Genomic DNA, 15,871 nt, shown 5'->3' on the forward strand with positions numbered 1-15,871 from the left:
GGCCTGATGACGTGGCAATCAGCGATTGGCTGATCGACATGTCATTCACTTCAATGTCCTGTCCAGATTTCCTAGTTTGGTAATCCGGACTGGGACTTTTCACCCGGGCAGCCCATCCAAAAAGCGGGCTGTCCAGGTGAAATCGGGAAAGGTGGCAACCCTATCTCTATGTGTAATATTGAGCAAAAATGCCTGTTTGCACCTATGTCCACACCGCATCAAGTTTCAATGACCACCAGAACCACATAAAGAGATATAGAAACCTCAAAAAGACACCCTCTGCATCTCAACGCATTCTTAATGACTATTACTCTACATACATATTTGAAAGCAACAAACTGGATAAAAAATAATCAATATTGAAATGCAATAAACATTTAGCAAAAACATACCCATGACAAATCGCAAGAGATAAATCCAATACAATAATGACAACATTGAGCCTTTTTGGTCATGTGTAAACTATGATGAACCATAAAGAAACATATAAACCTCAAAAAGACACCCTCTGCATTTAAACGTATTCTTAGTGACTATATGTCTACATACATATTTCAAAGCAACAAACTAGACGAAAAAATTAGGAAACATGAAATTCAATAAGCTTTTACCAAAAACATGCCCATGAGACAGAAATATCAAAAGATTTAACAAAAACAATAATGACAATATTGAACATTTTTGGTCATGTGTAAACAATGATGAAGCATAAAGAAACAAATATACCTCACAAAGAAACCCTCTGCATCTCAACGCATTCTTAATGACTATAAATCTACATACATATTTGAAAGCAACAAACTGGATAAAAAATAATAAATATTGAAATGCAATAAACATTCAGTGAAAACATACCCAAGATACAGAAATTTCAAGAGATTAATGCAATACAATAACAACAAAATTAAACATATTTGGTTATGTGCAAAATACGATGTGGACGTAGACCAATTGTAACACTATTTCAAGTCAATTGAAAAAAGTTGTCAGCAGGTCCTTTTAAATTGCTCCACTATGATCCTTGAGCAAACTAAAGGGTCAAGGAGCGATCTGTGTGTTAAGCAAATGCTATGGCACAGACATCGCCACTGCCGACGCCACCCCTCTCCGCTCCTGTATGTGTAATTATAAGCAAAAATGCCTGTTTGCATGTATGTCCACACCACACCTTGAAAATACAGCAATTGGCATCTAATTCACAGAAATGACAGACAACTTAAATGCCTGCACAGCACTAAGGCCCTTGGTATTTGCTCTCAGGGCAGAACAACGGCAGACAAATGCCCCTCTCGGTCACTGCACCTAATACTAATGACCAGCCTGTAATTGAACATAGATGAGATGGAATAGTGGCAGGAGAATTCCCAACCAAAACACTAGCTTGAAAGCTTGAGCACTGACATCTGTCTGTCACTGTGCTGTATGCGTTCAACACAGACCTAGTCGATGATTAGTATAAGAAGCAGTGAGGAGTAGTCACAAGTGGAGTGGGGGCATTGCCCTCTGCCTCTGCTGCAAATAAAATGTCCTGTGTGCCAGGGGCCTAATGTGTAAGTACCAACCATTTCTGAGTAAACTGCCACTGCTGCTTTGGGACCTGATAATATTTTTATTAATTTCGACTTACCTGCCCTGTACTTTTGTCTGGGGCTTTATCCTTTTCTTCTGGAATGAACCAGCCTTTCCTAGCCATGCCTTGTGTGGCAGCCGCTGTAGGGGTGAAAAAAATCTGAATCAGAGCATATTCCAGTGGACACCAATAAATTTCTTCAATATAGTAGACGGATCAGAATGATTTCCTTATAGTTCTCTATGGGGAACTGCACTAACATTTATGCCACCCCATATATATATATATATATATATATATATATATATATATATATATATATATATATATATATATATATATATATATATATATATATATATATATATATATGTATGTATATATATATATATATATATATATATATATATATATATATATATATATATATATATATATATATATTGGACATATCATAAAAGATAAACATAAATTATACAATAATGATACGTAAATATAAATGATACAAGCTGTTCCATGTCTATATAATCTATATCATGCAGCCCCTTATGGATTTATGGGATTAAATCTAAAAAAAATACAGTAGGTTTTTTCAACCCTCAAACAAGGAGAAATTGACCAACCTGACATATTCAGTTACCTCACTTTCCTGCCATTACTGGGGTACATGCTGCCTTGTGCTGGATACTAGTCAGACCACACAACCAGCAAACCATCCTTCTGATTCCTCCTTCCAACTGAATTAACTGTCATCACTATCTACTCTGCATTTTAGAAGTTGGGCATAATTCAGTTAAACATAAAATTAACCTTGATATTCATGTGATTTTTTTAAACCCTTGCTGCTACAACTATAAAAATATACTATCTCACCTTCATGGCATTATTGGGGTACACACTGCAGTCTGCTGGATACTAGCAAGACCTCACAACCAACAATCCATCCTCCTCATTCCTCCTTCCAACTGAACTAACTGTCATTCCTGGGGGCGTGGCTTCAGAAAAGAGGGCTATGTGCATTGGTCAATACAGCACATGGGCAGAGACAGTTGTACTGGATAAAAAGTGGCACCCCAGCCTTGGTTCCCATGCCCAGCTTGCAGCTATACCAGCGAATTATATTCACACATGACAATAAACCAGTTGCCTGACATATTGAGCCCAGGGATTGAGCCCATCCCTAACACACACCCCTACATCTGTTATAAATACCCCAATAATAACCTGGCAATTTCTAATCCATAACATGCAGCCCTACTGTGGATTATGGGATCAGATTTAGTAGCGTCACAGCAGCATCAACTAAAACACAAAACTTGCTCAACAGTTGTTCAACTTCTTTCCCATTAGCAAACCCGGCTCCACAAGTTTCTCAGACATGTGCTTTGGCAGTTGCTTGGGATAAAACGTAGTGCTATGGAGAGAGAATCTCCTGTGATCTCTTTAAACTAGCTACAGTAATAGCAATATTTATAACTATGTAAATATAATGCAAATATCCTCCCAGATATTATTTCCCAGGCATAGAAGCCGGACCCATGCTGCTTCTTGCTCACCCCAGAATTTAGGCAAGATTTATTTAAGCAAGAAAAATTGTTCTTTTTTCAACTCTCAAACAAGGAAAAATTGACCAACCTGACATTTAGGTACCTCACTTTTCTGCCATTACTGGGGTACACACTGCCTTGTGCTGGATACTAGCCCGACCTCACAACCAGCAATCCATCCTCCCGATTCCTCCTTCCAACTGAACTAACTGTCATTCCTGGGGGGCGTGGCTTCAGAAAATAGGGAATCCAGGCTCCGCCGACCAATAGAAAACATGGGGGCGTGGCTTTGCATAAGGCAGCGCTGTCCCCTAGGCTGGTGTTCACTGTCTTTCACTTCACTACAACTCCCAGCTGCCTTAGCAATTAATTTGCGCCTGTAGTGTCTGAGATATGCAGAACTATAGACCTATTTGACCCATGGGCGAGCACTATAAAGGCAAGTCCACCAGGTGTCTCGTCACCTGTATAAGGCAATACAGTCAGTGTCAGGACATCTTCCAGTAAAACTAATTTGCCGCGTGCAAGAGATCTGCCCCCAAAGGTTTAGCGACCCCCCAATGGTTTAGCGACCCCCCAATGTTAACATTCACCTATTCACACTGATTCCCTGGCTCCCTGTGTCTTCCTTTATTTCTACTCTTCACCCTGCGCCGTCCCCTAACCCCGCCCACCTCTATCCAGCCTCCCCATTTGCTTCACGCTCCCTCCTCTATCCCTCCTTCTAAGTTACTTGTATGACGTTAGTTGTATATCCTGGCGAGAGGTGTCTTTAATCCTACCTAAAGTATACACCGCCCATGCTCCTCCATCTGTCCGGCGCGATATTTCTTCTCCTCCTCCTCCACAGTCCGTTTGGCAATGTTTGTTGACAGAAAGTTCCGCATCACCATGGCTACAGCCAATCAGAACCCGCTCAGGGCAGTCGTTTTTGATTGGCTCGTCTGCATTGGCAATAAGGAAATACTGATTGCTTATTGGATTACATAAACGTGCCCATCCTCTGCTGGGAGGCTATTGGCTGAGACCTGCTAGGGCGGGATAAAGCGGGGAATCTGAGTCGACTCATACAATTTAGATGCCAGGGATGGAGGGCAGGTATTGTGGATACTGCGAGTAAGTTCAATGGTGCCTGACACCTGATTTATGGGTCCTAGTAATATTGCTGCGTCCTGATCCATCCTCCCACCAGTTCACTGACCGTGTGCGATAGGGTGAAATAATAGTCCCTCGGGGTGGACACGTGACGGTCTATCACTAAGGTGAGGTAGGCTATGCCCCTCACTCTGATCTGCTTCGGAGTCTGAGAGAGGGGTGGCCATGTCGGTGCCGACAGAGAGGGGTTACCAGGGAGATGTGAGTCTGGCTGTGCCCAAACCCTTATTAAGTGCAGCTCATTCACACACCACGTACCACGTACCAGGGGTGTCATTTTAAATTGGCCCGCATCAAATTTCGAAAAATTGATTGCAGTGCAGCTCCCTGGAGAGGAGAGAGACTGCTGCTGCTGCTGTGCCGGCACGCCCCGCCCCCCGCTTCGATTGGCTGGCCTGTGTGGAGACTGGGTGTGGACGTCACTAGAGCTGCCCAGACACGCCCCCTCCCCTCGGCTTCACTCTGGCTGGAGTCAGACTGTGCCTGCCCTCTGTGGAGACTGGGACTGGGGAGACAGCGTGTGGACGTCTCAGGAGACTCTGAGAGAGAGACTGCCTGCTGCAGTGTGCTGCCACCCACCACGACTACGAGGTAAACGTCAGTGAGAGTCAGTCTGTGCAGGAGACTTCTTCTGCGCTCACACAGCACACTCCTCCACAAGTTCTGTCTTCTCTCTCTGGCTGTCAGAGTGAGCTACAGAGGGGTGGAGGAGAAAGGGGGGAAGGTTGCCAGTCCCAGGCAAGTAGCCTGTACACACACACACACTGCTGGGAGCGGTAAGGCATCTACCATCTGCTTTGCGTTAGGGGCATCGGCATATGAGCATTATGGTTAGGGACAGTGTTATGTACTCGTTCTGGTGCACATGCAGGAAGCTTATCAGGGCTGATTTGTGTGGTAAATAATTATTATCCCCTCAAGTATAAGCTGAAACTATATTACATTAGCCCTGTCCATTTTGGGGCCTCCCATTCTTTTGTGCCCCCAGATAATGGAACAATTAGAATGGTCGGCCCCCACACATTTTCACCTCACCAAATGTGGCCCTCGTTGCAAAAAGATTGGACACCCCTTCTGTACGGACAGTCATCTCTTTATTACTTATTAATGCAGCCCAGTGACAAGCTCCTCCTCCTCCGGCTGCGGGCCAATGAGATGCAAGGTAAAAGGGCGGGACGCAAGTCTCTAGTGCTGCTGAAAGAAATACAAGCGCTCGTCTCTTGGTGTAGAGATGTAGTACAGATGGAGGGGTAAGATCCAATGGAATAGGGCAGATAACATTGGGGAGGTGGGAATTTTGGCGGGAGGCAGGGATCAGCTGACAGCCAAAGCCTGTGCCATGCGATCTCCTTAACACGCAGAATGCGACTTCTACTGGTAAGTTCCTCCCCCTTCCCATAACTCTCTATTCACTCCTCCATCCTGGCAGCATATCTCTCCCTTGTGTCACGTTACTCAGCCTTCACTCCTCAGCTTTCATACTTCAACCATCTCCACCCTCAGCCTTGACCCCTCATTCGTCAGCCGGGTTCCTAGGGAAGATGAGGAATGAGGAGGCTGAGGGAGGAGGACATAGTTATTATTGTAGGGGTTAAACATGAGGGACGAGGGCTGAGAGAGGATAGAGGAAAGCTGAGTAATGTGACAGGAGGGGGTAGTGAATTGAGCCTTATTTGGAGGCTGAGAAACATACTAAGTGACTTTGGCTGTGGATGTCCTAAAATTGTTTCCATACAGGAAGCGTGTATCCCTTAGGTTTTTCCTCAAGAAGATCTAAAATGGACTGTATTGACGGGCAAGTTGTACGGTGTCCATTTTAGGACAGCCTTCGTCATTACTAAGATGCTGCAAACAGCTTTAATCCGACAGCTCTTCTTGACACATGCATGTTATGTAGCGCTGCTCCAAGCTGCCGAGATCAAACCGGCAGCTGACTGGTTGTTGTTGTTGCCATAGTGATTGTGTATAGGCGGATCCACACTGTTCTACTTTGAGGAGAGTTGAGAGGAAGAAGTTGGCAGCATTTGCAATGTCCCAGCAAGTGTCTATCATGAATAGGAACAACCTAGAGAAACAGGCAGAAGCCCTGAGCCGACTCATCCAGCAATGTGAGTGTGAGACCAAATCCACAGTTTCCTGTCACGCTTTACCCCTGGTGTTGATTGAGATGTTTTTGTTAAACATATAGCGATACAAACCCTGCCGGAAAAAACCTCATACCCCCCACCCAGGGCCGCCATTAGAAATCACGGGGCCCTGTACAACAACATTTTTGGGGGCCCCTGGCCCACGCCCACCCCAGATCCCACCCACTCCACACAATCAGTGCTAAAAATGGTAACCCCCCACACACAAGTTCTAAAAAGATATTGACCCCCTTATAATTAAAAAAAAACTTGGAGGAAGCCTATGAGGCGAAACGCGTCAGCGGTGACTGAATAGTGCGGAGGTGCAGAGACACGGAGTGGGGACTTGCGCAGTAATGTCTGGGAGACGCCGCAAAACCTGCAGGGCTGCTACGGAGATCCTCAGTGTTTTTTTAAACAAGCGCTTATATGGAGAATCGTTTGTTTTTAATTATTTATTAAAACATTTTATTTGCATTTTCGCACATGTTGCTCTTTATTGCCCAAAAGGAGAAGAGAATACTGGAGGCTGGTTTGATTGGGTTGTAATTGTGAAATACGCTGAGACTACTGTTGGGTCTGTGAGTACAGTATACCACTGGAATAGTTACATCTCTAAAGTTTGGGTGTATACTATATTCGGATACTTACCTCTCTACTTTCACTCAAATAGAAATAACTCTAACCCTATATGAATGTTTGCTAAAAGGTGAAGAGTTTCTATCACAAATAGTTTGTAAAGGCTTTACAGGCATTGATGGTGTGCATCTAATTTTGAGATCGCTGCACTATATTTTTTCTGTTTTTCTTTCCCCAAAAAACCCTCTGTTGAGGGACACAGCAATCACTTCTGGAATTTTGGTGCTTGAAGGTGGAAGAGAACCTAATGGATTGTCTGGACTGGGGTACACTAGGTTTGGGACTTTTTAGCATTTATAAGTTTTAATAAAACTGTGGTGCCAGGGTCCCCCTTAAAAGTGGCCGCAGGCTTCGATGCTGTCAAGGGGGGCTCAAAGTGCGGCACCTGGCCCTGTCCCCCCTCAGGCTAATTGCCCCTCTTGGGAAATGCCCCATATTTTATACTTACTGCTCGACACAGATTCTGGCAGCGGACTTCACAGCATCCATCTTCCAGGTCCTCAGTAAGATGACTGGGAGATCGGCAATCTCCGTCAATTTCAGCGCATGCGCAGTTGTCAAAAAACGGCAAATTGCTTCAACTGCGCAATTGCGACAGACCGATCTTTCAGTCATCTTACCGAGGGGGTGCAGTTAAAGCCTGGGGTAGGAGGGTCTACTTGGGGTGGTGGGTACGGGATTTTTTTCTACAGGGTTTCCTTCTCCTTTAACAGCCGTGGGCCCCTTATACCTCCTGGACCCTCGGCCTGCATGTATATATGTATGCTCCTGGTTATCAGATATTCACAGACGGTATATACAGTACATGGTAGATTCCCAACCTGCATTCCTTCAGCAGTAGTTGAACTACAATTACTAAATCGGACTGAAAGCTGAGCTGTTACGAGTTGTACTATATCCACAGCTAATGGTTTATAATTTATGTATATTATCCCCTTATTTAGGGGCGTTCTCCATACCCTGCTTTAAAGTAGAAACAAACCCTTAATTAAAAAAAAACCCTACCCACCTACCCTACATAGACCCCCCCAGCCTAGCTGCCTGCCCCCGGGCATATGCCCCTAGCTCTTTACTTACTCCTCCGTGCAGATTTTGTCCAGCAGAGTTCACGGGGCGAAATCTTCTTCTCTTCGGGAATATTCGGAATGAGACTGGCAAAGCGCCGCGTGCCCAGTTGGAGCAATTTTTAGTTTTGCGACAACTGCGCATGCTGCGAAACTCACGAAAATTGCCAAGGAGCCAGTCTCATTTTGAAGATTACCGAATCGGCTGAAGAATCTGCATGGAGGGGTAAGTAAAGAATTGGGGGCGGGGGGGGCAGCTATTATTAAAGGTTTGTTTCTCCTTTAACTCCAGCACTGTAATATTTAACAGGCAAAGACCTTGGGTGATTATCACAAGAAACTGTAGTTAAGAAACAGTTGCCGGACCATAAGATGGGCATCCCTGGTATAAATATTATCAAAACGTTTTTTTTTTTAGGGTTTCATTTCAATCATCATTGCCGTTAGTGCCATTGTTCATTTTCCTGCATGATATGACACTACAGCGCACAACTAATTGTGACACACACAGAAAATCTTGCACACATTGTAATGTGCAGTGTGTGCTTTCAGTGGCACTCTTTGCTCTTCACCTTAGAAAATCCCACGTGTCCAAAGCACATCAGTAAGAAATGTGCATAGTTTTGTGTAGACTTACTTACTTACTTGCATAGATCAAAACCACCCTAGCAGTACAATGCCAGATTTTCAAAGCACCACTCCTGAAATCAGCACACTTTAGCTTGGACAAAATGCCCATTAAAAATTAAAATAAGTTTGACTTATCACCTTTTCACAACAGAACAATGGTGGCAGAATGTCTTGGTTTGCTACTGTTAGTTGAATGCGGTGAATGTCCATCACTGGTTTTTACTGTGCATAAACAAATGTGACCCGTATGTTTGCAACTAGAAGTATGGGCAGCAAAGCAAGAAAGTAACATTTATTAGTTAGTGAAGGGTTATGGGCACTATGGATAAACAAGAGTTCCTGTCCAAATTTGTGTGGATTAGTACGGGGCTGTGGAACGTCTTGAAAAATCCTTCTAAATTTTGGTGCTGTCCATGGAATGAGCTTTCTGTCTGTGTTAATGAGACGTGCTGCAGGGACGCCCGCCACCCCCCCTTTTCTCTACGGGCGGGGTAGAGCTTGGCTGCAGGGCTGAGAACTGCCTGTATCAGCGCTGCTGTTTTCAGCACTGAAAGATGAATTGTCTCTTCTAACTATTCTCTATTTTCTAACTTAACCCTTCTACTAGCAGATTTTCTCTTTGCTTTCTAGCTTCCTCTGATTGTACAGAAATGTCTAAATGAAATACACAAATATGTTTTTGATTCTATTCCAGATCCAAATGTCAATACTGGCCAAACATTCCACTAACAGTAGGTTTACCCTAGAAAACTACCCATTATTAGAAAGAAAGAACACATTCTGTTGCATCAAAAATGGGTAAATATATATGTTGTATAGAAATTGGTGAATTCTTTGAAAAATGACCTCAAAGCTTCCATTCTACAGCATCATATCTCCCACACATCATTAGGTATCAATGTAAAACACCCCAAATATGAAAGCCTGGGGTCCACTGAACAGTTTGATGCCCAATATGTATAGGTTTGCCTAAACATGTGGTGTATAGGGGCCCTAAAATGTAGACACCCCATTTAATCTATCAATTCTGTAATTCCAGATACTGCAAAATCAACACATTTATATAGATTGGGGGGGGGCAAAGTTAGAAAAAAGTACGTTCACCCCAGAAAACCTTATATTTTTGGAAAGTACACATTCCCCCGAATCCAAATTGGGTATGCATGTCTTTCTACTCCAAAGTATCAAGCCGCAAACCATTCTTAAATTTGGTGATTTTTGTGACATTTCCAAAAATCACCTCAAAATTTCCACCCTGCAGCATTGTATGTCCCACAAACTTTTAGGTATCAAGAGAAATCACCCCAAATATGAAAGCTTAGGGTCCTCTGAACAGTTTGATGCCCAATATGTATAGGTGTACCCAAGCACGTGGCATATAACTATGACCCCCATATGGTCTGTCATTTCAGGTACTGCAAAATCAACACATTTACATCGTTTTGGGGGGGGGCAAACTTACTAGAAAAAAGTAAGTTCACCCCAGAAAACCATATATTTTCGGAAAGTACACATTCCTGCGAATCCAAATTGGGTATGCATGTATTTGTACTCCAAAGTACCAAGTTGCAAGCCTTTCCTAAATTTGGCGATAAAAGCAACGGTTTTTACATTTCTGAAAATCGCCTAAAAATATTGCAATTGGCCGCATTTATCTCACCCAATTTCTTACATACAATTGTAAAACACCATAAATATTGATACCAAGGGTCTACTGAACAGTTTGATGCCCAATATGCATAGATATACCAAGGCAGCTGGCATGTACGGACCCCAAATAAAAATAATGCATATGAGTTTTCTCTGCTGCCGATTCGCCTTCTGTGAACATAGACCTTGACTTCATATTATGTGCCTCAAGACCCTCCTAACAGCAAAGACCCCCCAAAACCATATACTTTTGGAAAGAACACATTCTGCCGATTCCAACAAAGATAAAGACATCTTTCTACACGAAAGTACCAAACTGCAAAGCTTTTCTAAACATAGAGGTTTTTACAACATTTCTGAAAATCTCCTAAAAATGTTGCAGTTTGCCGCATTTATCACACACAATGTTTAACGTACAAAGAAAAATCACTCTAAATATGGACGTCAGAGGTTTGATGAATAGTTTGATGCCTAATATGCATAGATTTACCAAAGTATGTGTTGTGTACGGACCCCAAATGAAAAACGTGCATATGAATTTTCACACTAGCCAACTAAGCTGCAGAAAAGAGAACCCTAACTGTGCGTTATGTGCTGTAAGACCCCCAAACTGTAAAAAGACCCCCAGAAAACCATATATTTTTGGAAAGCACATATTTTGGTGTATCAAACTAAGTAAAATCTATCTTTCTATACCAAAGCACCAAACAGCAAAACTATACTAAAGATACATAAGGAACAATAATGCAGGGATAAAATTGCAATAAAACCTCAAAAATAGTGTACATCAATGCAATAACAAAATAATTGTTCCGACAGCGTAACTAGTGGCCAAAATCGATTATCCAATAGTCACGCTGCCAAAATAACACGTTTTTAGGCAAAAGATAACAGTACAATGAATACGAAAAAAAAACACCTGCTTGTATATACATATTTGTGCACTATATATACTTACTGTATATCCAAAGATATATGTCCCCAGGCTTTTTCATTGGTAAAAAAAATATAATTTTATTTAAAGTTGCATAAAAAGTTTTGATACGGACCACCTTATGCGTTTCGTGTTTCGTGAGTGTGCAAATACATGTAAATAAGTGTAAATAACTGTACGAAAGGGACCAAGTTTGCTAAAATAAAAAAATACCAATTTTTACTAAAATGTGTGTGTAAGTGTATAAATGTACTTTAAGTATGTGTAAGTGCAGGTAAGTGTGTAAAAAAACGTGCACTTACCATTTTTGGAGCAGGATGATCGCTGTCATCGCTTGAGGAGTCCTGGCAGCGTGTCTGTAGAGTTGCAGCAGGAAGTGCGTGGGTGTCTCTGCAGGCAGGAAGCAGGTGAGTGTAGTAGCAGATGCTCCATGCGATGCGTCTGCTACTTTGAAGTCGGATCTGCGACAATCGAGTCGCAGATCCGACTTGACAGCCTCGTTGCCTAGGGGGCTGTCTTCTCTCCCCACTCTCTGCTTCGGCGGCAGAAGCCGCCGAAGCAGAGAGAAAGCTCAGCTGCTAAAGAATGTACCATGTACGTTCTTGGCAGCCTGAGCATTTGACTGCCAGCACATACGCTGTATGTGCTTGGCAGGCAAAGGGTTAAAGGAATTGTTCAGCATAAAAATAAAAACTGGATAAATAGATAGTATTTGCAAAATAAAAAATGCTTCTAATATAGTTAGTTAGCCAAAAATGTAATGTACAAAGGCTGGAGTGACTGGATGTCTAACATAATAGCCAGAACACTACTTCCTGCTTTTCAGCTCTCTTGGTTTCCACTGATTGGTTACCAGGTAGTAATCAATTAGTGACTTAAGGGGGCCACATGGGTCATAACTGTTTGCTTTTGAATCTGAGCTGAGGATCAATTACAAACTCACTGAACATTTATGCCCCATGTGGCCCCCCTTCAAGTCACTGACTAACTCAGAGTTAGAGAGCTGAAAAGCAGGAAGTTGTGTTCTGGCTATTATGTTAGACACCTGTTCACTCCAGACTTTATAGATTATATTTTTGGCTAAATATATTAGAATACAATTTATTATTAAGCACGTGTTTATAAACTTTGGGCACTTCCTAATGAATTTTGGTATTTTTTAACTTAATTTATTCGAGTCCAATCATGAATTGTCAATGAACTGGTTGTTACCATTAACTGGGCAGCAGTCATTGGGTATATGCACTAATTTGCACTTTATATTTATTTATTTATGAATTGGCTTGGAATTAATTAATCCAGGAAGTGATTGGTTTTCATATATTATCGTTGATGAACTAAAAGAATAGGCACGCACTGCACTTTAATTTAAGTCAATCACCTATCTTATTGGTAGGGGTTGAATCTATCACCAGACACCAAGTAATTGTCATAGACGGGGTTTCTTTCTATTCCTGTTTTTTTCTGTGCACTGATTTTCTGACGGTTGTCAGCCCCTGATTGTGACTTTTGAGAATTTGTTACTTATTGTGATTGAAGAGTCCTTTCCTTTTAATTCAGTAGGGATAATTGCCCATTTATCTATTTTTAAACAATAAGGGAATAACTTATTAAGTGTATAAAACATGTATCTGTAAATAAATGTAGATAAGCCAAAAGACAAAATTATAGGAAGAGCCATCATTATCCTGTTATATATGGAAATAAATGTTAATGCAATGAGCTGTGTTGGGAAAGCAGTAATCCATTTTTTATGCTCTGTTTTTCTATAGCATTATGACCACAACAGCAAATTGTCCTATACAGATTTTGAAAAACTGTACAAGAAAATCTTCTGCTGGAGGCATCGGGACCTTGTCTTCTAGGTAGTAAAGTAAGAAATGTCTCTGCGCTCCTCATTTGTTTTATATGGATAAGGTAAAAACGCTAACACAAAAGAGAAAGGAACACCATACAGAAAATGCAACAGACAATTGGACACCTGAGTGATCAGCCAGTGGACTTATCTCATGTAATAGAGCAGTTTGGCTATAAGGGGCACATTTACTATTGGTCGAATATCGAGGGTTAATTAACCCTTGATGTTTGACCCTCAAATTAAAATCCTTCGAATATCGAAGTCGATGGACTTTCCGCAAATACTTTTATCGAACGATCGAAGGAAAAATCGCTCAATCAAAAGATTAAATCTTTCGAATTGAACGATTCGAAGGATTTTAATCCATCGATGGAAGGATTTTCCTTCGATCAAAAAAAGCTTAGAAAGCTTATGCGGAAGGTCCCCATAGGCTAACATTGATGCTCGGTAGGTTTAAATTGGCGAAGTAGGTAGTCAAAGTTTTTTTAAAGAGACAGTACTTCGAATATCGAATGGTTGAATAGTCGAACGATTTTTAGTTTGAATCATTCAATTCATGGTTGAAGGTCGAAGTAGCCTATTCGATGGTCGAAGTACCCAAAAAAAACTTCGAAATTCGAAGTTGTTTTCATTCTAATCCTTCACTCGAGCTTAGTAAATGTGCCCCTTAATGTTTGGCCAAGAATGTAAAACCAACATTCAGGAAGAAAAAAGTTTAAGCTGTGATAAATGTATGCTTTAACAGTACTTACTTTAAGAGCTCTTAGATTAGTTGCTCCTAAGAGTTCCAGTGTCCTCCTGTTGTCCAAAAGGATTAGAAATTGATTAGTGATCTAGAATAAAGGTCCACTTTATAAAACCATGTGCAGTCTTTTGCAGTACATATGGTTCCTTATATGAACCTTTTGTTTCATGGCCCTGATTAGCTGTCAGTCTACTTCCAGTTACTTACTATGCTGGAGAGCATACCGACGAGAAATAGGAAGAATGAGATTTATTACTGCTCATAATTTAGAAGCTATGGAGATACAACGTATTATTCTTAGACATTGGAAGGTATTGAAGTCAGATCCGATTTTATCAAGACTTGAACTACAGGATCCACAATTTGTCTATAGACGAGGGTATAACTTACGAGACAGAATATCGCCAAGTATGTTGCCCGAAAAAACAGATAGAAAGAATTGGCTACAGACCACAGGGACCTATAAGTGTGGGGCCAATATCTGTAAATGTTGCAGATTTGTGAATGTTTCCAAAGAAATATATAGTACAGTGACAGGACAAATTTATCAAAATAAGACATATGCGAATTGTCGTACTGCAAATGTAATATACCTTGCTACGTGCAGATGTAGAAAACAATATGTAGGAAAAACAACCAGAAAAGTTAAAGATAGAATACTTGAACATATAGCCTGCATAAACAGATCTGACATATCCTCAGCTATAGCAGCACATATAATCAATGAACACAGTGCTAACGAGAACTTTGTCTCATTTCAGGTTATAGAAACTGTAAGACTGGGAAAAAGGAAAGGAGACATAGATAAATTGTTATCTAAGAAAGAAATCAAGTGGATGTCACTATTGGAGACTGTAGTACCATATGGTTTGAATAAGGACTGTGAGATCAGATTTTTTATTGATTAAGGGATGTAATTCACAGCTAATAAACCTACTGTCCGATGAAATAAATTCCGTAATAGCGCTAGGTAAAGAGGAATTGGAGATATTAGAATTTGAATACAAAGTGATAGAATAAATGTCCTCTGAATATAATAACTAATTAATTAACTAATTCAGCACTCTATCCATTGAAATTACATCAATTATATTTATACTTATATTACATCATTATTATTCTAACGTGTTAAGAAATAACAACATAAAAAATACATGATGGGCATTTTTCAATTTTAACCTTTTTTATTCTATTTAATTAATTGCATTTAAGATGTGGACAAATAATTTAATTAAATTGAATAGAGATCAAGATAGACATGATGATTAATATTAAATTTATTGTACGTATATATAGTTTAGAACACGAACAATTATACAAAATTTAGAAAATTTAGAAAACTTATTAAACTATTTATCTATGTATAATATATAATACAAACAAGCACTTGCACTTTAACAATATGCACGATTATATGTTTCATGTATCTTGATGTATTTTTATGAATGTATACATTTTTAATAACTATTTACACATACTGCACCTTTAAATGTGAATTGATTTGCACTTGGACCCTATTTAAACACTTAGACACGTGATGTAATTGTAACCCTGAGGAAGCGTCGTTCAAGTAGACACGAAACGCGTAGGTTTGATATAGCGCACCCACTGTGAATGTAACTCTGCACTGTGTGAAACAATAAAGCCGGATTGATATTAAACATCAGTGTTCCCTCCGTTGAATGGCCGGCGCTGGTAGCGAGGAATAATTTACGTGAAGATTGGTGTGTATGGGGCTAACACCCAAAGTCTCGCGATAGCTGCGACTAGGAAGGGATCGCTGAACTCTGCAGCGAGCTCCGCCATAGCCGCTTCTCCATTTGAATACTTCCAGTTAGAAAATGGAAACAAAAATACTATGTTAGTAAATAATTCCCACTGTGTTTGTGTGCAGGGGCTGTGTCAAGCTGGACATACTTGCTAAGATATAGTCAGATAGTTAGGTCAGGTTTA

General features: G+C 40.9%; 2 long non-coding RNA genes across 3 annotated transcripts; one reads left to right on the forward strand and one right to left on the reverse strand.

Annotated features, from left to right (window-relative positions):
- Positions 1-1,655: 1,655 nt before the first annotated feature.
- LOC121399428 lies at positions 1,656-4,044 on the reverse strand. Its single transcript, XR_005965012.1, has 2 exons — positions 3,900-4,044; positions 1,656-1,710 (listed from the first exon to the last, which is right to left on the reverse strand). It is a non-coding gene; the product is annotated as an uncharacterized LOC121399428 (long non-coding RNA).
- Positions 4,045-4,135: 91 nt separating this feature from the next.
- Positions 4,136-15,579, forward strand: LOC121399429. Of its 2 annotated transcripts, none has more exons than XR_005965014.1 (3): positions 4,136-6,380; positions 13,088-13,188; positions 14,680-15,579. It is a non-coding gene; the product is annotated as an uncharacterized LOC121399429 (long non-coding RNA). The 2 variants fall into 2 exon arrangements; XR_005965013.1 differs by having other exon boundaries at positions 4,136-4,863.
- The last annotated feature ends 292 nt before the right edge of the window (positions 15,580-15,871 follow it).

Source organism: Xenopus laevis, chromosome 1S (assembly GCF_017654675.1).
Source record: "Xenopus laevis strain J_2021 chromosome 1S, Xenopus_laevis_v10.1, whole genome shotgun sequence".
Lineage (NCBI taxonomy): Eukaryota > Metazoa > Chordata > Amphibia > Anura > Pipidae > Xenopus > Xenopus laevis.